The following is a 26,159-nucleotide window of genomic DNA, read 5'->3' as shown; positions in this document are numbered from 1 at the left end:
ATTAGCATGGATGTTAGCTCAGGGCTGATCTTCCTCACAAAAAATAAATAAATAAAAAAAATAAAAACAGTTCTCCATAGCCCAACAAAATCAGCTGTTAAAAACACGAGATTCTATTTCAACACTGTGGAAATGCCTGTGTCACTTAAGCCAACAGAATTTTAAATCATTTGCTCAAGGACTGATTTTCTTACAATGGAATGATTTTTCCTTTTTAAGTCCAATCCCTTTCCACTTGGTTTCTTAGCACAGAAAGCATGGGTGACAAAACTCACAGAAACAGTTTGAAACAGAAGCCTGGTCCAAAACAAGTGTCGAGAAAACTCTTTATCTGGTGATTGATTTGGAAGGATGGAGAAAGTGACTTTTCATAGGTAGGAATTAAGTGGACAGTCTGAATGCATACTCCAATTAATTTTCCCAGTTTGAAAGAACTGAAACCCCTGACCAGTGTCTATAGACAGGAGGCAAAAAAGTACTGGGTTGCCAACCCTGCATTCATGCAAAATATACTCTTGCATCTTCTAAAAAGTAAAACTATTTGCAAATACTTTTCCAACATGGTAGTGTGGCCAAATGACCTAAGGCTCTGGATTAAGGCTCTAGTCTGTTTTAGGATATCAGTTTGAATCCTGCTGCTATCAATATTCTTGCCCATTTTGTGTAATTAAGGGAATTAATTTCTCAGGAAAAAATTGATCTTTTAAGAAGACAGAGGGAATTCAATTTGAGGTAATTGGCTTAAGTGGTACAGCATTCTTAACATAAGTAAAATAGCTAAGTAGATAAGCATTTTAATGAAGTTGCTGAAAGTCTTTCAGAAAAAAATTTATACAGTAATTGCTTGGTAATTATGGTCAAGTTTGAAGAGGAAAAAAAATTAATCTCTTTCTCTCCCTCATATCAAAGGACAATACGCCTGGTCCAAAGGGACAGAATTCTATTTTGTATTGTTTAGTTCTTTATTTTAATATTTTGAATACATAATACAGTCACGTAGTTCAGAATTCAAAAAGTACAAAAAAAAAAATTTCAGGGAAAGTCTCTACCCAAGCCCTACCTCCCATTACATCCCTCGGGTAACCACTGGTATCAGTTTAATGTGTATACTTTCAGGACAATTTTATGCATACACATGAAAATGGTATATATTGTTTCTTCACTGTTTACTCTTCAAAGCTCTGTGTGTTACTTTTATTTATTTAATATGTTAATTCATTCAGCAACAAATGTTAACTATGCACCAACTACATGCCACGCATTGCTCTAGACCAGCAACTCTCAAATCTTCATCCTAGCACCAGCAGCACCAGCATCACCATCACCTGGAAAGGCATTAAAAATGCAAATTCTTGGGTCCAACCCTAGTCTTAGAGAATTAAACTCTGGGGTTAGACCCAGCAATATGTGTTTTAATAAGCCCTCCAGGTGATTCTGATGCATGCTAGTTTGAGAGTCACTGCTCTACTCACTAAGGATAAAAAAAGTAAAAAGAAGGACAAAGAAAAGAAATCCCTGCCCTCATGGGGATGCTAGTTGGAGAGACATGATAAGGCAGATAAATAAGTAAATTGTATTGTTTTAAATAATGATAATACCAAGGAAAAAAGGCCAGAGAGGGGGTTAAACTATGTTGGGATCGTTAAAAGTTAGCTAAGTGGATAGAGAAATTCTCACTGGGAAGGTTACTTCTTTTCTTTTCTTCAAATATTTTATGATGAAAAATTTTAAACATAGAGAAAAGTTGAAGGGATTATACAGAGAACACCCATAAACTCACCACCACCTAAACTCAAACTAACATTTTTCCATATGTGCTTTATCACATATCTACCAATCCACTCATCCATCCATTAATCTGTCTTATTTACTGGTACATTACAAAGTAAGTTGCATATATCATATCTCATATCATTAATTAGAGTTGAATATTTTATTGGTATTTTCAAATCTCTGAAAGTAGGACATACAAAAAAAAGATTGAGACTTTCCTTTCTGTATAAGAAAACACAATAAATACTATTGAATGGAAGTTGTAAGGAGGCAAACTAAAGAGATTTAAGCATCACATAGAAGAGTTTGATTAATCGACCTTTCTTTAAGGTATATTTTAGACTGGGAATCTGTAATAAAATTTTCTGAGCTCTGTGTCAAATTCTAAACTAGATCTTCAGGAGGATTTAAGATGAGTAACACTAGAAGCTTAAAATTTATTTAAAGAGGTTAAATTAATACTAATTAAATAATTAGAAAACAAATCAAAAGGATAGCTATTTCTGTCCTTCTCCTCTTGCTCTGTCTCATGGGAGGCTGAGCCTTCAGGGCTGCACGCATGGGAGTCCTTGCCCTCTGGCTTCCTGTTGGGTTATGCGAAAGAGCGGCATGAGCAGGTCAGATCATGATAATTGGCTGTGTCCCTCTGCCTAATGTTATAGCTCTTGTCAAGCAGCCCTCACCAGGCAGCACTCCTTCCTTTGGTCCCCCGGACAGTTCCTTGCTGTTACTAAACCTGAGCATAAGAACATCCTTTTTTTTTGTTTTCCCTAAACTCTGTATGGGGTTTCTAGTTCTGCATCATGTCCATCACTAGCCATCCTGTCCCACAGAAAAGGGGGGGAAAAACTTAGAAACACATGTGAAATTCACAGTCCAGAGACATGGGCTCACTAAAAGACTGAAACCTAGCCATAGGACTATAGAATGTTTCCCCTCCCCCATACCTCATCACCACATTACTAATGGTCTATTTCCATCATTTCTTTTTACCTGGTACATCGTGTCCAACTAAGAAGAAAAAAATTACAAGGCATACCAAAAGGCAGAAAACACAATTTGAAGAGACACAGCAAGCATGAAAACCAGACATAGCAGGGATGCTGAAATTATCATACTGGGAATTTAAAACAACTATGATTAATATACTAAGTGTTTGAATGGATAACATAGACAGCATGCCAGACCAAATAGTCAATGTAAGCAGAGAGATAGAAATCTTAAGAAAGAAACAAAAATAAATGCTAGAGATAAAAAACACTGAAACAGAAAGGCAGAATGCCTTTCATGGGCTTATTAGTAGACTGGACATGGCTGAGGAAAGAATATCTGAGCCAGAGGATATATTACTAGATCCTCAAAAACCAAAAAGCAAACAGAACAATGACTGAAAAAAACCAGACTACAATATCCAAGCGCTGAGGAACAATTACAAAAGGTGCAACATGCACAAAATGGGAATACAAGAAAGGAAAAGAACGAGAGAAAGAATAGAAGAAATATTTGAAATAATAATGACTGAGAATTTCCCCAAGTTAATGTCAGACACCAAACCACAGATCCAGGAAGCTTAGAGAACACCAAGCAGGAAAAATTTCTGAAGAACTACACCTAGATGTATTATGTTAAAACTCTAGAAAGAAAAAAAAATGCTAAAGAAAAAATCCTGAAAGAAGCTAGAGAAGAAAACCATTTTACCTATAGAGGAACAAAGATAAAAATTGCATCAAATTTTTCCACAGAAACTATACAAACAAGAACAGAGTGAAGTGAAATACTTAAAAGTGTTGAGAGAAAAACCCCACCAGCCTAGAATTCTGTACCCTACAAAACTATCCTTCAAAAGTGAAGGAAAAATAAAGAGTTTCTCAGACAAACAAAAATTAAGCAAATTTATGGCAGTAGCAAGAATTGTTAAAAGAAGCTTTTTAGAGAGAAGGAAAATAATATAGGTCAGAAACTCAAATCTACATGAAAAAAGGAAGAGCATCCAAGAAGGAATAAGCGAAGGTAAAATAAAAACTTTTGTTTTTCTTATTCTTAATCAATCTAACAGATAACAATTTGCTCAAAATAATAATAGCTACAATGTATTTGATTACGTATGCTTATGTATATACCTTATATATATGCTTGTGTATGCTTATTCATAAGTGAAATGAATGACAGCAATGATACATGGGATGGGAGAAAGGTATTAAGATTATTCTGTTATTATAAGGTACTCACATTACCCATGAAGTGGTATTGTATTATTTGAAAATGGACTTGGATTAGCTGTAAATATACATATTGCAAACTCTGCGGCAACCACTAAAATAGTTAAAAAAAAAAAAAAGGAAGTATAACCAATCTGCTAAGAAATGAGAGAAAATGGAATCATATAAAATGCCCAATTAAAGCCACAAAAGGCAGAGAAAGAGTGGAAGACAAAATTAGGAACAAAGAACAAGAGCAACAAATAGAAAACAGTAACAATGTGTTAGATATTAATCCAATAATATCAACGATCATTTTGAGTATCAATGATCTAAATGCACCAATTAACACACAAAGATTGTCAGAGTGGATCAAAAAACATTATCCAACTGTATATTGTCTATAAGAAACCCACTTTAAACATAAAACACATATAGATTAAAAGTAAATGGATGGAGAAAATTATACCAGGCTAACACTAGTTGAAAGAAAGCAGGAGTAGCTATATTAATTTCAGACACAGAAGACTTTAAAGTAAGGAAAGTTATCAGGGATAAAAAAGGGCATTGCATGAGAAAAAAGGGGTCAATTCTCCAAGAAGATATACAACGCTTAACCTGAATGCACCTACCAACAAAGTGTCAAAATACGTGAGGTAAAAACTGATAGAACTACAAGGAGAGATAGATGAATCCACTATTGTAGTTCGGTATTTCAACACTCCTCTATCAGAAATGGACAGATACAGCAGGCAGAAAATCGGTAAGGACATAGTTGAACTGAACAACACCATCAATCAACTGGATATAACGGACATCTATAAAATACTTCATCCAATAATAGCAGAATACACATTCTTCTCAAGCCCACATGGAACACTCACCAAGACAGACCACTTCCTGGACCATAAAAGACACCTTAAAAATTTTTAAAGAATAGAAATCATACAATATCTTCCCTCAGACCACAATGGAATGAAACTAGAAATCAATAACAAAGATAACTGGAAAATCACAAAACGTGGAGATTAAACAACACAAATGGGTCAAATGACACATGGGTCAAACAAGAAATCTCAAGAGAAATTAAGTAATGTTTTGAACTAAATGAAAATGATATATCTTATCAAAATTTGTGGGATACAGTGACAACAGTGCTTAGAGGGAAATTTATAGCAGTGAATGCATATATTAGAAAAGAAGAAAGATCTAAAATCAAACATCTGTTTCCACCTTAGGAAATGAGAAAAAGATGTTCAAATTAAATCCAAAGTAAGCAGAAGAAATAATAAGAATTCATGCAGAAATCAATAAACTTGAAAACAGGAAATCAATGGAGAAAGTTAATGAAACCAAAAATCTGGTTCTTTGAAAAGATCAATAAAATTAATAAGCCTTTTGCTAGGCTAACTAAGAAAAAAAGAGAACAAAAATTACTAATATCAGAAGTGAAAGGGGGGGCATCACTATTGATCCTAAGGACATTAAAAGGGTAATAAATAAATATTATGAATAATTCTCTACCCACATATTGGATAACCTAGATGAAATGGACCAATTTTTTTTTGGGGGGGGGTGGAGGAAGATCAGCCCTGAGCTAACATCTGATGCCAACCCTCTTCTTTTATTTCTGAGGAAGACTGGCCCTGAACTAACATCTGTGCCCATCTTCCTCTACTTTATATGGGACACCGCCACAGCATGGCTCGACAAGCAGCATGTTGGTGTGTGCTTGGGATCCGAACTGGCGGACCTCAGGCCGCCGCAGCGGAGTGTGAGCACTTAACCGCTTGCGCCACTGGGCCGGCCCCAGAAATGGAGCAATTTTTTGAAAGACACATTCTGCTAAAACTCACACAAAAAGAAATAGACAATCTGAATAGGCCTACATCTAGTAAAGAAATTGAATTAATAATTAACAACCTTCCAAAACAACAAGACCAAATGAGTTCACTGGTGAATTCTACCAAACATTTAAGGAAGAAATTATACCAATTCTCTACAATCTCTTTCAGAGGATAAAAGCTGAGGGAGTACTTCCTAACTTATTCTACGAAGCCAGCATTACCCTAATACCAAAACTAGACAGAGACACTACAAGAAAAGAAAACTACAGACCAATATCTCTCTTGAACATAGATGAAAAAATCCTCAACAAAATATTAGCAAATTGAATCCAACAATGTACAAAAGAATTATACACCATGACCAAGTGGGATTTATCCCAGGTATGCAAGGCTGGTTCAACATTCGAAAATCAATTAATGTAATCCATCACATCAATAGGCTAAAAAAGAAAAATTATATGATCATGTCAATAGATGCAGAAAAGCCTTTGACAAAATACGACAGCCATTCATGATAAAAACACTCAGTAAACTATAAATAGAGGAGAGCTTTCTCAACTTGGTAAGGAATATCTATAAGAAACCTACAGCTAGCATCATTCTAATGGTGAGAAACATGAAGCTTTCCCACTATGATCAGGTACAAGGTAAGGATGTCCCCTCTCACTACTCTTTTTTGACGTTGTACTGGAAATTCTAGCTAATGCAATAAGATAAGTAAAAGTAATAAAAGGTATACAGATTGGGAAGGAAAAATAGAACTGTCTTTGTTCGCAGATAACATGATCATCTGTGTAGAAAATCCAAAAGAATTGACAAAAACTCCTGGAATTAATAAGCAATTATAGCAAGGTTGCAGGATACAAGGTTAATTTACAAAAGTCAATTACTTTCCTATATACCAGCAATGAAAGTGGAATCTGAAACTAAAAACACAATACCACTTTTTGGCACCCCCAAAAATACTGAGGTATAATTCTAAAAAATATGTACTAGATCTATACAAGAAAAACTATAAAATTCTAATGAATATAGAATTTTAAACAAAAAATTAAATAAATGAAGAGATATTCCATGTTCATGGATAGGAAAACTCAATATTGTCAAGATGTCAGTTCTTCCTAACGTGATCTATATATTCAATGCAATCTCAACCAAAATCCCAGAAAATTATTTTGTGGATGTCAACACACTGATTCTAAAGTTTATATGGAGAGGCAAAAGACTCGGAATAGCCAACACAGTATTGAAGGAGAAGAACAAAGTTAGAGGACTGACACCTGACTTCAAGACTTATCATAAAGCTACAGTAATCAAGACAGTGTGGTAATGGTAAAAGAATAGACAAATAGATCAGTGGAACAGAATAGAAAGCCCAGAAATAGACCCACATAAATATAGTCAACTGATCTTTGACAAAGGAGCAAAGGCAATATAATGGAGCAGAAATAGTCTTTTTGACAAATGGTGCTGGAACAACTAGACATCCACATGCCAAAAAAATGAATCTAGACACAGACCTTACACCCTTCACAAAAATTAACCCAAAATGTATCACAGACCCAAATATAAAATGCAAAACCATAAAACTCCTAGTAGATAACATAGGAGAAAACCTACATGACCTTGAGTACGGTGATGTCTTTTTAGATACAACACCAAAGGCACAATCCATGAAAGAAATAATTGATAACCTGGATTTTATTAAAATTAAAAACTTCTGCTCTGTGAAAGACAATGTCGAGAGAATGTGGAGATAAGCCATAAACTGGGAGAAAATATTTGCAAAACACATATCTTATAAAGGACTGGTATCCAAACTACACAAGGAACTCTTAAAACTCAACAATAAGAAAACAACTTAATTAAAAAATGGATCAGACACCTTACCAAAGAAGATATACAAATGGCAAATAAACATATGAAAAGATGCTCCACATCATATGTCATCAGGTAAATGCAAATTAAAACAACAATGAGATATCACTATATACCAATTAGAATGGCCAAAATCCAGAACACTGACAACACCAAATGCTGGAGAGGATGTGGAGCAACAGGAACTCTCATACATTGCTGGTTAGAATGCAAAATGGTACAGTCACTTTAGAAGACAGTTTGTTGGTTTCTTACAAAACTAAGCATGCTCTCGCCATACAATCCAGCAATCACAATCTTTAGTATTTACCCAAAGAGTTGAAAACTTATGTCCACACAAAAACCTGCACATGGATGTAGATAGCAGCTTTATTCATAATTACCAAAACTGGGAAGCAACCAAGATGTCCCTCAATAGGTAAATGGATAAATAAACTGTGGTACATCCAGACAATGGAATATTATTCGGTACTAAAAAGAAATGAACTATCAAGCCATGAAAAGACATCCAGGAACCTTAAGTGCATATTACAAAGTGAACGAAGCCAAACTGAAAAGGTTACATGCTGTATGATTCCAACTATACGACATTTCGGAAAAGGCAAAACTATAGAGACAGTAAAGAGTTCAGTGGTTGCCAGGCTTTCATGGTAGAGTGGAGGGATGAATAAGCAAAGCACCAAGGATGTTTAGGGCAGTGAAAATACTCTGCATGATACCATAATGATTGATACATGTCATACATTCGTCCAAACCCATAGAATGTACAAAACCAAGAGTGAATTATAATGTAATCTATGGACTTTGGGTAAGAATGTTGTGTCAATGTAGGTTCATCAATTGAAACAAACGTGTTACTCTGGTGGGAGATGTTGATAATTGGGGAAGCTATACATTAGGTGTGGGTAAGGGATATATGAGGAATCTCTGTACCTTCCCATCAGTTCTTCTGTGAATCTAAAACTGCTCTAAAAAATTGTCTTAATTTAAAAAAGAGAGCTTCTCCACTAAATTTTTTTTCTTGATGTACTCTTGTCTATATGTAAATCACTTGTTCTTCATGTCATTCAAATTGATAGTAAAATCAAAGTATGTAGTAAAAATTCAGTCTTATAATATGCTTGATAGGATTAATTATATTTCAAAAGGTAAAGTTTAAAGCCTATGTAATTTTATCTATTGTTATTTAATATTATCTTATGTGTATATATAAAAAATACATAGAAATCAAGGTATATCACACAACATTTTATAAAAGAATCTTGTGTATAAGAAAGAGAGAGGGCTGGAGTGGCAATTGAGTATTGCTTTCTGCTCTTCCATACATGCCAAGATTCTGGTCTCATCTGATCTGAATGTGTACTCTCTCTCAAAAGGGACAGTCACTTCCACGTTCTTGTGCTGCTTTGTGCATTTTATAACCATAGATGTTGTAAATAAATAGAGTAATATGGGGTTCCTCACACTTAGAGAAGCTAAAAACCCTGAGATTCGTTATGTTATCTTCCAATATAAAAGTATGGACATTTTCATTAATGACACAGATAAGGCTAACATAATTTTTGTTCTTAGGCACTTGTGCTCTTATCAAACATCTTTTTCTCAGGCTGCTTTCTCCAAGATCAGGCCAAAACTTCAGAGGCCAATAAGTGTCTTTCACACCATACCACCTTGGGTGCTACCTAGACAGACAGTTGGTAACACCACAGTATTGCTCTCTCTTCTTCTAATCCACAACATGGCGCTCAAAAACAATGCGAGATGCTAGAAAAATTGGAATGTTCCATATTTCTTAATTAATTCAACAATATTATATTGGCTGCCCTGTTTACTGAGCTCAGAGCATGGGGAATACTTATAAAGAAAAGGAAAAGTGTCATTGATATATATATTTTTCAGTGACCATATCCCATTTCAGCTTCAGTAGAAGTATACTTTTACTCATGTACATCCCATTTTCAGATCAGTTGAAGTTGTACATGGGCATGTAAAGATTTTATCTTTAATTTTAAAATGCTTTTGTCACTTGGCATCAGTGGTGTCAGGTGCCATCAGGATGGATTGCAATACACTGGAAATTCATATTGTCCATAATATGTCCTTCCCTTCAAATTGATCATCAATTGAGACCTTGTTGCTTGGTTATGGACAAGACCATTTGCTTTTGTTTCCCACTAGAGGATTCTATTCTGCTCCATTCAAATATTGTTAGTTACCAGAATAAATTAATTACAGTCATTGAGTCTATCATCAACAGGTTTCTGATCTTCTCATACTTGACTATAGATGCCTGGTTACAGGCCAGAAATTGGGTCTTTTGGTAGAAAAATCAAAGAAAATAAGTTGTGACGTTTCAATGGGAAAAATTATGTCAGGAATTCTTAACTGTTTACATTGCAGGGGAAAAGACTCACAGTACTATATTTTTGTTCAAATTTTCCTTAAGAAATGGGGACATTAAGACATAGCCCTCATCTCGTTCTGCAAAAGAAGCCAGTACCCTATAATTGTTTGTATCCTTTTTGTTCATATTTTCTGCTTTACTAAACATATGCACATCCACAAACAATAGATAGTTTTGTGTTTTTAAATGTCCAGAAATGAAATTATACTGGAGTAATTATTCTGAGTTGCTGTTTTTCATTCAATGTTATATTGAGAAATAAGGAAATATTATACTTTGTTGTTACTATAATATTGTTATTGCTGTTTTTTAAATGAATTATTATTATTTCAAGGGAAACTCCCATTATTTAAACGAGTAGCAACTCTGCTGACACCCGTGCACCCTCTCATCCTCTGGGCAGTGGGAACCAATGGAAAGCGGAGAGGATGGGCGGCAGGAGTTAGCTCGCTGATGCCGAAGGAAGTGTGGGCCTCAGCTTTCCGAGTGAAAGCCAATTTCTGAGGGTGGAGTTTTCGACCCCTTGTTGAATTTCGTATAGTTTTCGCCTTACCCTCACTCTGCGCCCCTAGATTTGGGCCATACTCTTCCAGGAGTCTCCAACTCGTCATTCAGTAATTATGTATGATGGAAGCAGAGACTAAACCACCAATCAGAGAGAGAGAGGGAGGAGAGGAGGGAGAAGGAGGAGAGGAGGAAGAAAGGGGGAGGCAGAAGGAGAGAAATGAGAAGGGCTAGGAGGAGGTAGAAGGAGAGAGAGTCCCTTCGGATCCTATAGGGAACGTGGACACATGGCCCTAATCTGATTCATCGTTCGTTCGTTCATTCAAGCATCCATTTATTCATTCAACAAACACTGCACAGAACTTCGCTTGCGCAAGGCACAATCAAACCACGATATTGTGTCTATGGGCGTCTTCGAGGACCCGGACGGGAGAAGAAAAGCGTCAGTACGTCCTAGGCAGGATGTAGACTGCGCTCTTGCATCAACACAGACGCGCTAGGATTATCTCCAAACACTGTGCCTGTAACAATCAATTGTTGGTTTATGAGTTTATTGAATCTCTGCTTGAGTCATAAATCTTAGCTCCAGAAAAACCTCAGAAATAGTAATAGTCCTTACTTGTTCTTAAGCATGGGCTGCAGTTTGAAGCAACGATTCAATCAGTCCCTGGCTGCAGCAGCAACCAGAGGGTTATAATTTGGGAAGGTTCTGCCAGCTCCATCCCCCCGCCCTGGACAGAGTCGGAACTCGCAGAGGAGCGCCGGCGGGCCACGTGCTCGACACCTACCTGCGCTCCTCCCAGGACAACCTTACCACAAAGGAGATAGAAGCAGGTTAAATTCCCCAGAACAAGACCCTCTAGCGAGTCCCGAAGGTTTAAGCTTATTTCTTAGAATTCTGCCTTTTCTGGGAGAGGAAAGGAGGCAGAAGATGCTGTGGTACTGTGGTCAGGACCGTTTCTTCATCCCTTCTCAGGGTTAAAGGAATGCTCGCTAAAAGTGAGCACACCAAAGCAGGCCCCACTGGGATTCGAACCCAGGATCTCCTGTTTACAAGACAGGCGCTTTAACCAACTAAGCCATGGAGCCAAACAAGCAAAGTGTTTCAAAAGGTAACTTTTATTTAATTAATCATTTTTCTTTTTATTTTGAGAAACATCAACAAGATCTTTTCCCGTTTCATTTATATATAGGTAGTTTGAACGTGCGCTTTTCAGCGGCTGAACAAAGGGCTTGACAGTGTGGTGATCACTATGGCTCACAGCAACACAGGAGCTAAGGTTCAGGTTTACTCCCAGTTCCTGACAGTAGTCCTCTGTGCACCCAGATACACCCTCATCTGAGACCGTGATTGACAACTTTGCATATGGTGAATAGTTGCCTCAGTGTTGAGCAGCAGTCTTTGTCCCTAGCTCTGGCCTCCCAACACTGCCCTCCCGACCTCCAGATCCTAGAGTCTTGCTACTCAAAGCATGGTTTGTGGGCAAGGAACCGTTTAGGAGCTTGTTAGAAATGAAAAATCTCCAACCTCATCCAGATCAGCAGAATCAGAATCTGCATTTTAACAACTCCCAGATGATTCATATGCGCATTATAGTTAAGAAGCACTGCCCTAGAACAGTGGTTCTTAAACTTCAGTGTGCCTCAGGATTACCTGGAGGGCTTGTTAAAACACATTGTAATTTCTGATTTAGTAGGTCCTGGTGTGGGGCCCAAGAATTTGCATTTCTAATGAATTCCCGTGTGATGCTGATGCTGTTGGGACCCCACTTTGAGAACCACTGTCCTATAGCATATAGCATGCTCGTGATCCTTTCTACTCCAATATCTTGACATGAGTACAGCCATGTTTGGCCGCTCCATTGACCTACAGCCACCAGCACAAAAAGAAATATAAAAGCTGCTTTCTGCGTGGTGGATGACCCTTCTCCCATAGAGATAGTTGCAATGTGTAAAAATTTCAAGGCCCTTTGGGCGCCTCAGCCCGCGACAGACTGGCCATCTGTGCTGGGCTGGGACGGTAAACAATGCACGTACACAACTACTGGGCTGAGACGATAGCCAGGGGGCTCAGTGCACGTAGGCCACTGATAATCATTTGTGCATGGAAACACTAGATGCTTCCTCTAAAAAAAAGCTCTGTAACTGCTTACTCTAAAAATTACTGATGGTATAAAAACTGAGCCTGAGTAAGAGTTCCACCTGTGAAAGAGACGCCTTGCCCAAGATATGTGATTCCCGCCCAGCCGTGTCGATTGACAAGCGTCTCCCGGCAGTGGGGCGTAAATGTTGTAAATAATTAATTTATTATAAAGTAATTAATCTGATGTGTTCTCTTTTCGGTCAACCTGGTGTTTCTCTTTCCCGTTGATTTATGTCATTTCCCTTCAGTCTATCTGGTGTTTCCCTTTCCGATCGATCTGATGTTTTTCCCTCTTATTATATGACCTATTCAAATCTGCTGCTATCTCAGCCGATGTAGATGTTTTCCCTTTCCAGTCAAGCTGGTGTTTTTTCCCTCTTATTATTTGACCCATTCGGATCTGTTTGCAGACTATCGCCTTTACTATCCTCTATATAATAAAATATACCTTCAGTCCATTTGCTTAGAGTAAAAAGTTTTTTTTACATCTCCGATCAAATCCCCAAACCTCTCATAACATAATTGGCGCTGTGAGCAGGATTCGATTAAGGAGATGGCTTTCCTTTTCAAACAAAAGGTAACTGAGGCCAAGGCAGAAGAAATTCCACGATGGGAGGACCCTCCCTCTTGCACTCTGGCTGGGGAGTGGGCTCATAGGTCAAGATTATGTGAATCTTGGGGTGTTCGTCTTCGAGATATGAATCATTGTATGTGACCAAATCTTTGCAGACAGTGGGGAAAAAAAAAGAAAGAGATGATGTTTCTTTTCTGGCACAGCGAGGTTGGTGTTTATTGACTGCTTATCATCAGGCTATAGAAGATAAGGATAAAATACAAGGGAGAAGGTGCTTTTGAAAAAAGAAGTTTCAGATTTACAGTCCCGGCTGATGTCACCCAAAATAAGAACTCTTTCCTTGCCATGACCCTGGCATTCTAGTTTTATTTGGCCCCTCTTATGTGACAGATAGAGACTCTAAATATATATCCAATAATAATTTGGCGAGCCAGCTGGGAGGCTCTTTGTCTGTGGCTCGGGGGCCCTGGGCTGGGTGGGATGTCCTGGGAAACAGTCCAGCAGCTGCCTAGGTGATTTGCCCCTAGGGACTGCTCCCAGTGCTTTCCATCTGACCTGGCACCGCTGACCCTGGGCACATTTTTCTTATGACAGGGAAACAGGCTCTAGAATTATTTGTTTGTTTGTCTGTTTTTGCTTACTCCAAGAACTCCCTTCCCTTCCATCTAGAGTCCTGTCTCTTTAAGAGGCAGGGCTATCCCTACTGAAGTGGGAATAGTTGTAAGACTTTTACCCGGAATCTGTTAGATGCATCTATCTGTTCTGTTTGGGATCCATTTGACTGTCTGTTCTGTATGTGTGTAATTTTAAAGCAGGCGAAACTCCATCTGTCCCCAAGAAAAGCCCTCTGGGCCACCTCTTGGCTAAATGGCTGACTTCAGCTAGGAGCCCATGTCCAAGAAGAAGATAGTTTTTTCTTGTAACACCACATGGCCACAATATTCCATAGATTCCAGAGAAAAAGTGGCCAAGATGGGGCAATTTCAATTTACCAAAACTCATATATTTGCTTATGCAATTAAAAAAAGCCAGCTAAAAAGTTAAACAACTAGTGGGAAGCCTATTTTAATCTTTTAAAATTTTTAAATAAAATCAAAAATATTGTACTGCCTCTTTAAGAAAAAATAATTAAGAAATTAAACATGCCAGCAGCTGAAGCTGAATCTGCTGCTCCTCTCCCCTCTCTTGCTGAGCTTCCCTGCTTCAACTCCCCGGAAATTCCTGATCTAAAATTAAGCAAGTAAAAATAAGTAAACTTTTAAAGTAATTTAAAATTGTGATGACTATTCTAAAAAACTTCTGTTTCAGATAAGTTCACCTTAAGGGTCACCCTGAAAAGAAAAAATTCAAAACCTCTCACAATAAAATACAATCTTTAATTAATACACAGAGACTTCTAAAAGACAAAGTTATTTCAAAAACAGCTTCCAAAATCTTTTTGGTAACTTAAAGCTTTAGAGTTTTGCTAAATTAAGTTAATAAAAATTTATTAAATCTCTGAGTCATTTCCGCATAAAATAAAACATTAAAAATTAGTTACTAAGCATAGATTTGTCTTCCTTTAGTTTCTTATCTCAGAGACACTGAAAGATACTTGCGTTTATTGATAAACATATTCTGTACATGTTAAAAAAATTTTCTGTGAGAAAGTACACATTTCTAAAAAGTCTATATACAAAAAAACCAAAATATATATTATCTATAAAAAATATAAAAAATAAAAAATTTTTATTTATTTTATTAAAAAAATAAATTTATCCTAAAATACTAAAAAAAAAACAAAACATAAAACAAATTCTAAATATAAAAAATAAGTGACAAAAGATTTGTAAAAATAAAGCCTTGAAGAGTTTTGTACATGATCAAGTTGACTAAAATAGGCTAATAAAAAATTAAGATTTGACTTTCTCTCTTATAAAAGTAATTTTCTTAAACTTTTAGTCTACTCTTTATATAAAAATTAAAGATATTCTTTTAAATAAATCTATATAAAAGACAAAACATCTATGTTTTGTTAAAATAATTTCCTATGTTCAAAAAGACTAAAGTCTCTCTATTAAGTTTTTTATTTTTCTTTTTTGACTGTTTTAACTCTCTGTTTGCCTTTCACTATTTCTGTTGTCAACTTGATTTAATAAATAACTAGGCACTGTTTCCTATTTGACCAAACGTTTTAAAATCTTTTAATATTTTTGATAAACTTCTGCCAAAATTAAAGTTTTTTAACTTAAAAAATTATAAAAAAACATATAGTTATAATGTCAAAATACAATTATTACTATATTTCATGTTAATGCTCACAGTTCTTTAATTTCTACAAAACAAAAGTATAACTCTTATGCTGATCAGCTGGTGCAAAGTCATGCAGCACACAACCCAGGCTTAGCACGATGGGTCCACGAAAAAAGTAGACACTTGAGAAAACAAACTTCATACAGGTGGGCACAACAAAGGAGAATCCTTATCACCCATGATAATATTGCCACTGCAGTACAACAATGCCAATTATGCCAACAGTTAAATAAACGGGGAGTTCCACACCCCTATCAAAGTCATATTCAAAAAACATTATTTCCCGCCCATACCTGGCAAATAAATTTTATTAGACCATTGCCAAATTCTTGTAGATATATTTATGCCTGCACTGCTGTTGATATATATTCTGGTTATTTATTAGCTATGCCGGCTAAAGCAGCCACCCAACAGAGTGCCATAAAATTCTATAAAACACCAAAGCAGATTCAGAGTGACAACAGTTCCCACTTTACAGGTAAGTTGATTCAAACTTATACAAAAAAAAAATCGTATAAAATAAATTTATCATATACCTTACTACCCCAAGCTGCAGGTCTCATAAAACAAATAAATAAATTGCTTAAACAACAATTAAAAAAACTCGGTCATAGCTCATTAAAGGAGTGGCACAACCATCTAAGTACTGCTCCTCTGTCAAGGTTATTACCAACAAAGATTACAAAAGTGGCAGCTGCCACCCATGAGTTTACGACCTTAACCTGTTGGCCCTTGACTCAATCTGCTAAACCGCCTTTTCGTGCCACGGCCAAAGCGGCTGGATTAAATTTATCTACTGTTTATTCCATTCAATTGTCCCCTGAGAAGCAATCTATAGTCCATACTGAGATAGAGATACAATTCCCCAAAAACACTTTTGACTTGTTAAAAAGACACTCTAGACTGGCAACAAAAGGTATTGATATACTAGGAGGAGTCATTAGTTCAAATTACCAAAAAAAAATAAAATTTATATTATATAATGATAAAAACACAATATTAACTATAAAATGTAAAAAACAAATAAAACAATTATTGATACTTCCCCTCCTGACTCCAAGTATGTCACAAAGACAAACTCCAACTAAATTAACTAAAAGAGGAAGGCAAAAATTTGGGTTTACAGATAAATAAAAACCTAGAGCAAAACGTGAGTGACACATCCACCCAATGCGGCTCCCCGTGCCGCAGAAGTAGTGGCCCAAGGGCCCCCTACAACACTCATAGTCATATATCCAAAAAATAAACAATTATATCATGTTCCTAAAAATTCTGTTTCTTTGCGTAAATAAATATTCCTGCTGTGTTCGCTATGCTATGCGACAACTCCATGTCTACTGCAGACCTACACATCAACTAATATCTCTATAAGACAACCTTTGACCCTGCACTGCTAGAGCAACTGCTCGACACCACCGGGACCTGTAACCTAGACTATAAATAGCCAAAATGTTTAATCTCAAAAACATCAAGCAACTTCTCAATACAAAATAATTTCTCGATTACCCTGCCTTCTGCTACCCTCCGTGATGGTGGCTGGTCTAGACTTCTACAAGCTAATTTGTTAGGCCTAAATGTTATCTTGTCTAATGTTATCTTTAATACTGTACATAATTTACAAAATCAAATTAATAATATTTCATATTCTAAAAAATTATTTAATTAGTTACCTTAGAGTTCGTCCTTTATTACAAAAAATTTTATAAGTATTATAATCATTAGATTTTAAATTCTTAAATATGCCTCATATACTTGTATACAAAGTTCATTGTCTATACATATAATGTCTTATAATTAATAAAGAAGGCCACGACCAAAAATGTCTTGACATGAGTACAGCCATGTTTGGCCACTCCATTGACCTACAACCACCAGCACAAAAAATATAAAAGCTGCTTTCTGCGTCGTAAAAACTGGCCCTTCTCCCATAAAGATAGTTACAATATATAAAAATTTCAAGGCCCTTTGGGCGCCTTGAGACAGACTGGCCATCTATGCCGGGCTGAGACAATAAGCAAGATAAACAATGCACGTACACAACTACTGGGCTGAGACGATAGCCAGGGGCCTCAGTGCACGTACGCCACTGATAACCATTTGTGCATAAAAACACTAAATGCTTGCTCTAAAAAAAAGCTCTGTAACTGCTTACTCTAAAAATTACTAATAGTATAAAAACTACTAAAAACTAAGCCCGAGTAAGAGTTCCACCTGTGAAAGGGACACCTTGCCCAAAATATGTGATTCCCGCCCAGCCATGTTGATTGACAAGACTCTCCCGACAGTGGGGCGCAAATATTGTAAATAATTAATTTATTATAAAATAATTAATCTAATATGTTCTCTTTTCAGTCAACCTAATATGTCTCTTTCCAGTTAATTTATGTCATTTCCCTTCAGTCAACCTAGTGTTTCCCTTTCCGATTGATCTGATATTTTTCCCTCTTATTATATGACCTATTCAAATCTGCTGCTATCTCAGCCAATATAAATGTTTTCCCTTTCCAGTCGAGCTAGTGTTTTTTCCCTTTTATTATTTGACCTATTCAAATCTGTTTGCAGACTATCGCCTTTACTATCCTCTATATAATAAAATATACCTTCAGTCCATTTGCTTAGAGTAAAAAGTTTTTTTTACATCTCCAGTCAAATCCCCAAACCTGTCATAACACCCAATCCCTGGTCTCAAACTCATCTCCACACAGATATTTGAGCTCTAATATCTGGATAGGAAGTTGGCAGCAAAGACAAGGATTTCTGGAAAGGGGCACTCGTTTAACACATATTATTTAAATTTTTGTTGAGTTCTAACTGAATGGTGTTGCTACAAAAATGACACAGTAGAGGGAAGTAGGATAGAGTCTGCTCTTACTGAGACAGTACCTTCATATGGATAAGAAGAAGTTATATTCCTCATTTCCAGTATTGGTATATTAGGAAATATTTGTTTCCTGCTCTCTCCTTCCCTTTGCATATAAGTAGGCAAGCTACACAGGTAGAAGTGCTCACAGGAGCCAGGATGGTCTGATTATTTTGGAAGAGGAACAGCCATTTTGTAAGACATAAAAGTAGGATTAATTTTTCCAGCAACTACATGCAGAGAATTTGATGTCTAAAGTGATCCCCAGTAGATTCCAAGTATCCCTCCTTTGTCAAAGGAAAGTCCTTCTTCCACTTCTGGGTAAATCCCTCCACTTGTGACTTTGACTATATTCTGACTTGCCTCCTTGGAATCTAGCTCCATCAGTGAGCCCCATCCTCTGTTTCAAACCTCTTCCCCAGTCATTCTCTCTCTTTCCTTTCTGAGCCATACTCTTGTATGTATCGCTGTAAATAGTTTCTTGTCAGTTTCCTTGTCTTAATGAATCAACTCCCTGTAATTTTTTCCCATTTCTACTACTCCACTGAAACCACTATGAAGAAAGTAATCAATGACCTGTTTTTACAAAATTAAGGAATTGGATTAATTTTTTTGGTGGCAAATGTCAGAAATCCTATTAAAACTAGCTTAAGCAAAGAGGAGAAGGTCTCAAGTTTTGTCTGGGCTTGACCCAACAGACAGAATGTGTCCTGATCCTTTTATTTCCTCTCCTGTCCAAAAATCCTTGAAAAGGCAGTCAGGAACCTAGTTATATTAGGTGGGCAACATGGATCAATCAACTCTGGTCAGGTCAGTGGATTTATGTGAGATCACTTTATCTTGTTACATAAAAAATGTGTTTATGATTTAAACAACTTTTAGTTGAATGTTGTTTTTTGTTGTCAAGTACATTTTAATGAATTTATATTTTTTCAGTCTTTGCTAATCTGACTAGCAAAATGTATCATTTAATCATTGTTTCTGGTGGCATTTCCTCAATTGGAATTTTTTCCATGTATTTGTTGTTTTTTTGTAGTTATTTCCCAGAAGAGTATATCTGTTCTTATCTGTGTTAGATATTATCATTTTGCACAATTTCTCCTTCTCTCTCCTGCTCTATATTCCATATGGGTGAAGTACAGTTCCTCAACCCACTGACATTGGGTTTAGCAATATGACTTGATTTGACCAATGGAATGTGGGTGAAAGGAGAGTGTATGGTTCTGAGCTGAGGCTTTAAAAGTCATAGCAAAGGTTTCCAGCCCACCTGCCTCCTGTATTACTCCATGAGAAGAGCATAGCTGGTAGCTGCTGGTCTGAAATGAGGAGACATATAGAGACAAAGATAACACAACAAAAACCTAGCCAATCCCAGCTGAGCCCAGCAGGGCCTAGCCAAGCAGGGACTGTAAGTGAGAAGTAAATGTCTGTTGCTTTAAGCCACTGGAATCCTTGATCCATTTTTTTTTCTTTTAGGCTGTTCAACACTTTCCTTATTTATTTGAAAGATCACTGTCAGATTTATATTATATAAATATAATAGACAGAGTATATTTATCTGTTATACATTCAAAATATTTTCTAAACTACTAATTTTATTTTTATATTAATAGCTTTTTTCAATATAGAATTATTAATTTTCAATGGGGTTAAATCCAGGAATTTGCTTCTTTATGGTAACTTTCCTGAGAGTCAACACTTGCTGTCTTTTCCCTCTATTTACGTAACTATGCATCTAAATTTATTCTAATATTTAAAAAGTACATTAAAACAATAATATATCCAGGATTTATTTTGGTCCACATAGTGAAATAAAGACCTTAATTTGTTCCAAAGAGTTAGCCTCCTGTCCCACTGGAGATTTTTACTTATTCTTTTGAAATACCATTTTTTTTTTTTTTTTTTTTTGGTGAGTGAGATTGGCCCTGAGCTAACATCTGCTGCCAATCTTCCTCTATTTTGTACATGGGTCTCTGCCAGAGCATGGCTTGATGAGTGGTGTAGGTCTGCACCTGGGATCCGGGCCCAGGAACCCAGGCTGCCAAAGTGGAGCACACCAAACTTAACCACTACAACATGGGGTGGGTCCCATGACATACCATTTTTATAATACAATCTTCCCTTGACTTATGAAGGCAATTTTTGCGTGAAAAATATAAGGCCAATTATCATAAGTGGAATTAATATCACCATTTGTTACAATGGAAACATATTAATACATCCCTGAGTCCCCAAACTGACAACTGAATCCATTGACAACTGAATCCATTTATTCACCAAACATTTATTGAGCCTATGTTCTAGGCATTTTTCTAGGACATGGGGATACGGCAATAAATAAAATAGATTAAAAATCCATCCTCCCATGGATACTATATTCTAGTAGGAAAGCAGAATTTACGAAATGGATTCCTGGAGAAAAATAAAGCAGGGAAGGAGAATAAGAAATCAGAGCAGGAGGGATAGATACTATATGGCGTTCCAAGCTATTGTAAGGTCTTTGATTTTTACCTAGAATGAGATGGGAAGTCACTGGAGGGTTTTGAGCAGAAGAATGACATAATTTAATTTATATTTTAAGAGGATCTGTCTGGCTGCTGAGTTGAGAACAGACTGAAGGGGAGCAAGGGCAAGTTCAGTGAGATCAGTAGGAGTTATTGTAATGATACAGTAATCTTGGAAAGAAAAGATGATGGTTGATTCAGTACTTTTGATAATACAAAGCCATTATTCTTTGTTATGAAGAAAGATTGGGATATATTAATGTGCCAATTACTACATAGGTACAAAAGCATTTACCAGATGGGGTTAAAGTCATATTAGGTCAAGTACATGTATAATCTGCACCTTGTCATCATGAATTTGAATTTTTGGCTAGTTTATTTGCTAAGATAAGCAAAAAGCTCTCCTATCAAATTCAAAGATTTTTATAGTAATTGCCATTAGGACTTGCAATGAAATGTCTTGTCATTAGGAAAATGCATTTGTTGGACATAAGTTAAAGAAAATTGGGTTTGGTCCTTATAGTTTAAATTATGTTTTTTTAAAAATTCTTATCACCCTGCTCTGCTCAGCTCACTTCTTGTTGTTTAGTGTTTTAAGTTCTTTTTTGGTGTTTTGCCTCCAATAATTACACATTATTACTAATATTATTTTAGCGTAAATGTTTATTTAGACTTCTCAGAAGTTCATTATTTTCTTTGCTTATCATTCCTCGTTGAGCTCAGTTTTTCCTTCACGGTTTAATTTTATTCTTTCTTAATCACGTCCTTAATAGTTCTTTTGGTGGAAGTTTGTAGGTGATGAAGTCTCTCATGAGATTTCTCAAAATATTTTTGTTCTTCTGCCATTCTTGAACACCACAGTGATCAGTGGGTTGATCTATATTAGGTTTCTCAGCTCTTTGCAAACATTTTTTAACTTCTGGCTTCTGTTGTGGCTGTTGAAAAACCTGCCATAAGTCAATTTTATTTATTTGTTATTTCTTTTATTCCCAGTTGCTTTTAATATCTTTTTTTCCCACCCCGATGGATCTATGAGTCAATTTAGTTTTATTTGTCTTGCTTTGGGCTGGTTTTGTTGAATTTGAGGGCTCAGGCCTTTTATCAATTCTAGAATATTCTTATGCTTTATCTCTTCAAAGATTACTCATTGCCCATTCTCTCTATTCTCTTGTTATTAACAGATGTTGGAACCTCTTACTCTCTTCTTCATGTCAGTTCTTTCGTAATTTTCTTTTTTTTAATCTTTTTATTCTGTCTTCAGCATAATTTTTGTCAGATTTATATTCTATTTAACTAATTATTTTATATTTTAAACTTTGAAAAGACATCAAAGAGTATTTATAACATATGTACATGGCATTAAAAAACACCCAATAAGTTGAACACCCTTGTACCTTCCACCCATGTTAAGAAACAGAATATAACCCGACTGGCTCTACCAAATTCACAACCCCCTCCTTCCTTCTGTCACTCAACATAAGTAACCTCTGTCCAAAATTCTGTGTTCGTAGTTTGTGGGCTTTCTCTTATATGTTTTTACCACATAATATCTCTAATTTATGCTGTTTAGGTTTTCAAACTTTCAAAACTTTTTATAAAGTTTTTTATATAAGTGGAATAATACTTGAGTGTTCTTCTGCAACTTGGCTTTTTCTTTCAATATTATAGTCTTAAATTTAATCTATGTTGATGTGTGTAACTGTAGGCCACTCATTTTTAAAGTCAACTTTATTAAGGTATAATTTACCTACAATAAAATACACCAATTTTAATTTATATATATATATATTACAATTATATACTTTGACGAGTTTTGACAAGTATATATATATAGACATATATATACATATGTAAACACCACCATGATCAAGATATAGAACATTTTATTACCGCCCAAAATTCTCTCAGTGATGACCCATTTTTACTGCTGTATTCTAGTTGTTGAATAAACGTAGTACATATTCTGTGAATGGACATTTGGGTTGTTTCCCATTTGGACTTTTATGAGTAGTGATGTTATAAACATTCAAATATATGGCTCCTCCAAGCGCTTGACATATAACTAAGAGTGGATTTGTAAGACTGTAGGGCATGCCCATCTTCAACTTTACTAGGTAATGTCAAATTGTTTCCCAAAGTGGCTGTACCAACATGTACTTAAAATCCACAGTCTAGGAGCTTTAGCTGATACACTTTCTTTCCAACACTTGATACTTTAATTTGGGCCAATCTGGTGAGTAAAAAATGATATTTCATTGTAATTTAAACATGCATTTCCATGATTACAAATGATTTTAAGTATCTTTTTATGTCTGTTGGCCAGTTTCTCTCTTCTTTGAAGTGCTTATTTTGCTAATTTTTCTATTTGGTTACTTGTCTTTTTCTCATTGATTTGCCATAATTCTTTATATTTTGGACAATAATCCTTTGTTTGCATAATAATCTTTTGTCAAGTATATGTGTTGCAGATATACACTCCCAGTTTTGTTTAATGATTTCACATTTTATGGTGTCTTAAGATAAACAGAACTAATAATTTTAATATAGCTAAATTTGTTTTTTATGCTTTGTATTTTTGCAGCTTAAGAAATTATTTCCTTCTTCAAGTTCAAAAACAGATTCTTCCATATTTTCTTCTGTGAATGGACATTTGGGTTGTTTCTCATTTGAGCTTTTATAAGCATTGATGTTACAAACACTCAAATACGTGTCTCCTCCAGATGCACTAGATATGACTAAGGGTGGATTTGAAGACTGTAGGGCATGTACATCTTCAACTTTACTAGATAATAACTTATAAAACAAGTTTCATAGCTTTGCCTTTCACATTTAAGTCTGTAATATATTTAAAATGCAGAGATCCAATTTCATTGTCTCCCAAATGAATAGTCAATTTTTTCTTTTCTCCACTGAGCAGGAATAGTTCTGTCATGTCAAGTTTCCGTATACCATGGGATTGTTTCTGGGATCCCTATTCTACTCCAACGGTTTATTTGTCTATTGCTCTCTTAATACCACCCTTCTTACATACTGTAGGTTTATAATAAGTCTTGATGTTCGAGGTGAGAATAAACAAGTTTTCTCATTCTTTTTTTTTTTAATATTCCTTATCAAGTCTGACTCTTTGCTCTTGTATATAAATTTTAGATAGTTGTTAGACTGCATGAAACCTTTATTGGTATATTCCATAGAATTGTAAACTGGCACCTTTAGAATATCGAGCCTTTCAAATATACCCATTTTCTTTCATCCCTCCTACAATTTCCGCAATTCACGCAATTATCATTCATCTATTTCATTACAAAATTCTTCTTGGTCTCCTTGCCTCTAGGACTTCAATTTATTTTCCATGTGGTAGCCAGAAAAATCTTCCTAAAAATGTAATTCAAGTAACCTTCTCCTTATCATCCCGTTACTGACTTCCTAATGCCTCCAGGATCAAGGCCAAACTCAACATGGTTCATGTTTAAAAAATGGCTTCTATTCGCTTGTGCATCCTCACCTCCGGCCATCTTTTTGCAAGCTATAGCACCCTGCATTCCTTTGTGCTCCTGTCACTCTGAGTTCACTTCTGGTTCCTCAAATTAACTAAGAGAGAAGATTTTTCAGATAGGAAAACAGTAATTTGGAAAATTTGCCCTCCTAAAGATGCAAAAGAGATTTCAGTTAGGAATTAATTTGCATTTAAATAGTAAGATAAAGCACACCATAATCATAATCACACTCTTAAAAGTCATACAATCCATAACAGCCTCATGCTCATTTCCTTTTTACATTTTTGAATGAGTCCAAGGTTTAATTAACTAAAACCATAATTGTACCAATCATAGTGACAAACTGTAAATTCAATTTAACACAAGTATATCAGAATACAAATGACATAGTATGTTCTTTGAACCAGTAAATAAATGTTTTATTTCATATTCATAATTTCTAATTGTATATTTGGAACTTTCATAATATTCTTTCTATCCTGGTGAAGAACAGAAAAGACATTCTGGAAGTTATTATTTAGGAGAGCCCAGAAAGGGTACAGACTGGGCTAGTTTCCTCCTCCAATTTTCAAGGTTCCTAACAGATTCACTGCAGAAAGTACACAGCCACATCAGGGAAGGGGGCTCCTCCTAACAGGAATCTCTCTAGCACCTGACACAAGATCCTTTTGTCTGAAATAACCCAAGGAGCCAGCCAACCCAGAATAGAGGTCTCCAAAGGCCCAGGGTTTGATTGCACCACGAACACCATTCAAGTACTCCCTTTCAACACTCCTCTCCCTGCAACAAAACCCCACCCTGCTTTTCCGCCTCACTCTGGTTCTTTCCCAAGCTTCTCGCCACCAGAGCTGAGGGGGAAGAGGTCCTCTGATCCAGGCAAGTCTGGGCTGGGGCCCTGTGGAGGACCCATGGGAATAAAGTTGAGCAGGCCACATGGCCCTCAACTGCAACTCCCTCTTCTATCCTGCTTCCCCCAAACTCAGACCTATTCATGACAATAAACATTGCTAAGAGGCCAGGATTGGAATAAAGACTCCAAAATATGTACACACACTGGAAGTGTAAACTGGTAACTTGCCCTCTGACTGAGCCCTAGAATTCTGGCTTTTTCATGGGGAACATGTGAGAATTTTTCAGGACATTTGTGGGGGACTTGCCCACAAATATATGTATAGAAAAATAGCTAGCTAGCTAGCTAGATAGATAGCTTAACTTTCAGCTTACCTCTTTTACTTCCTTCAGCACCCAACAGCTACAAGTGTCAACAACCTCTGTTGGATAGTTCTCCTGGTTGGGGGACAGTTTTCCTGAGTGGGACATTAGCTGAGGGCTCAGACTTACATTTCTTGGTGTCAACCCACAGGAAACTTGCATTTCTTTGCCACACCAAATTATGGGAAGGCAGGCTGATCTACTGCAGGGCTAATCACCTCCCTCTAAGTTTTTTTATTCCTGCTCAGGTAATCAGGGAGCAGATCAGGAAGTCTGCTGCCTAAACTAACTGCAATTACCTTTGCAGTGTATGCAAATACCACATGTCTACAGACATGTGAACTCACTGCAAAAAAAGCAGAAAATAGGAAGGAAAGCATCAGGTGATCTACAGAATCACTAGTCATCAAGTTCATGTTAAGATTTCATTGTATAAAAACTGTATTTCAATAAAACTGTTGAATGAAAAAAATGTA

At 36.2% G+C, this 26,159-nt stretch overlaps 1 non-coding gene across 1 annotated transcript; it reads right to left on the bottom strand.

The window, feature by feature from the left end:
* Nucleotides 1–11,619: 11,619 nt before the first annotated feature.
* Nucleotides 11,620–11,693, bottom strand: TRNAT-UGU (transfer RNA threonine (anticodon UGU)). The gene has a single exon. It is a non-coding gene; the product is annotated as a tRNA-Thr (tRNA).
* Nucleotides 11,694–26,159: the final 14,466 nt, after the last annotated feature.

This window comes from Diceros bicornis, chromosome 14, assembly GCF_020826845.1.
Source record: "Diceros bicornis minor isolate mBicDic1 chromosome 14, mDicBic1.mat.cur, whole genome shotgun sequence".
NCBI classification, from domain to species: Eukaryota; Metazoa; Chordata; class Mammalia; order Perissodactyla; family Rhinocerotidae; genus Diceros; species Diceros bicornis.
Note: the sequence above shows the minus strand (reverse complement) of the source record. Positions and strands in the feature narration are given on the sequence as shown.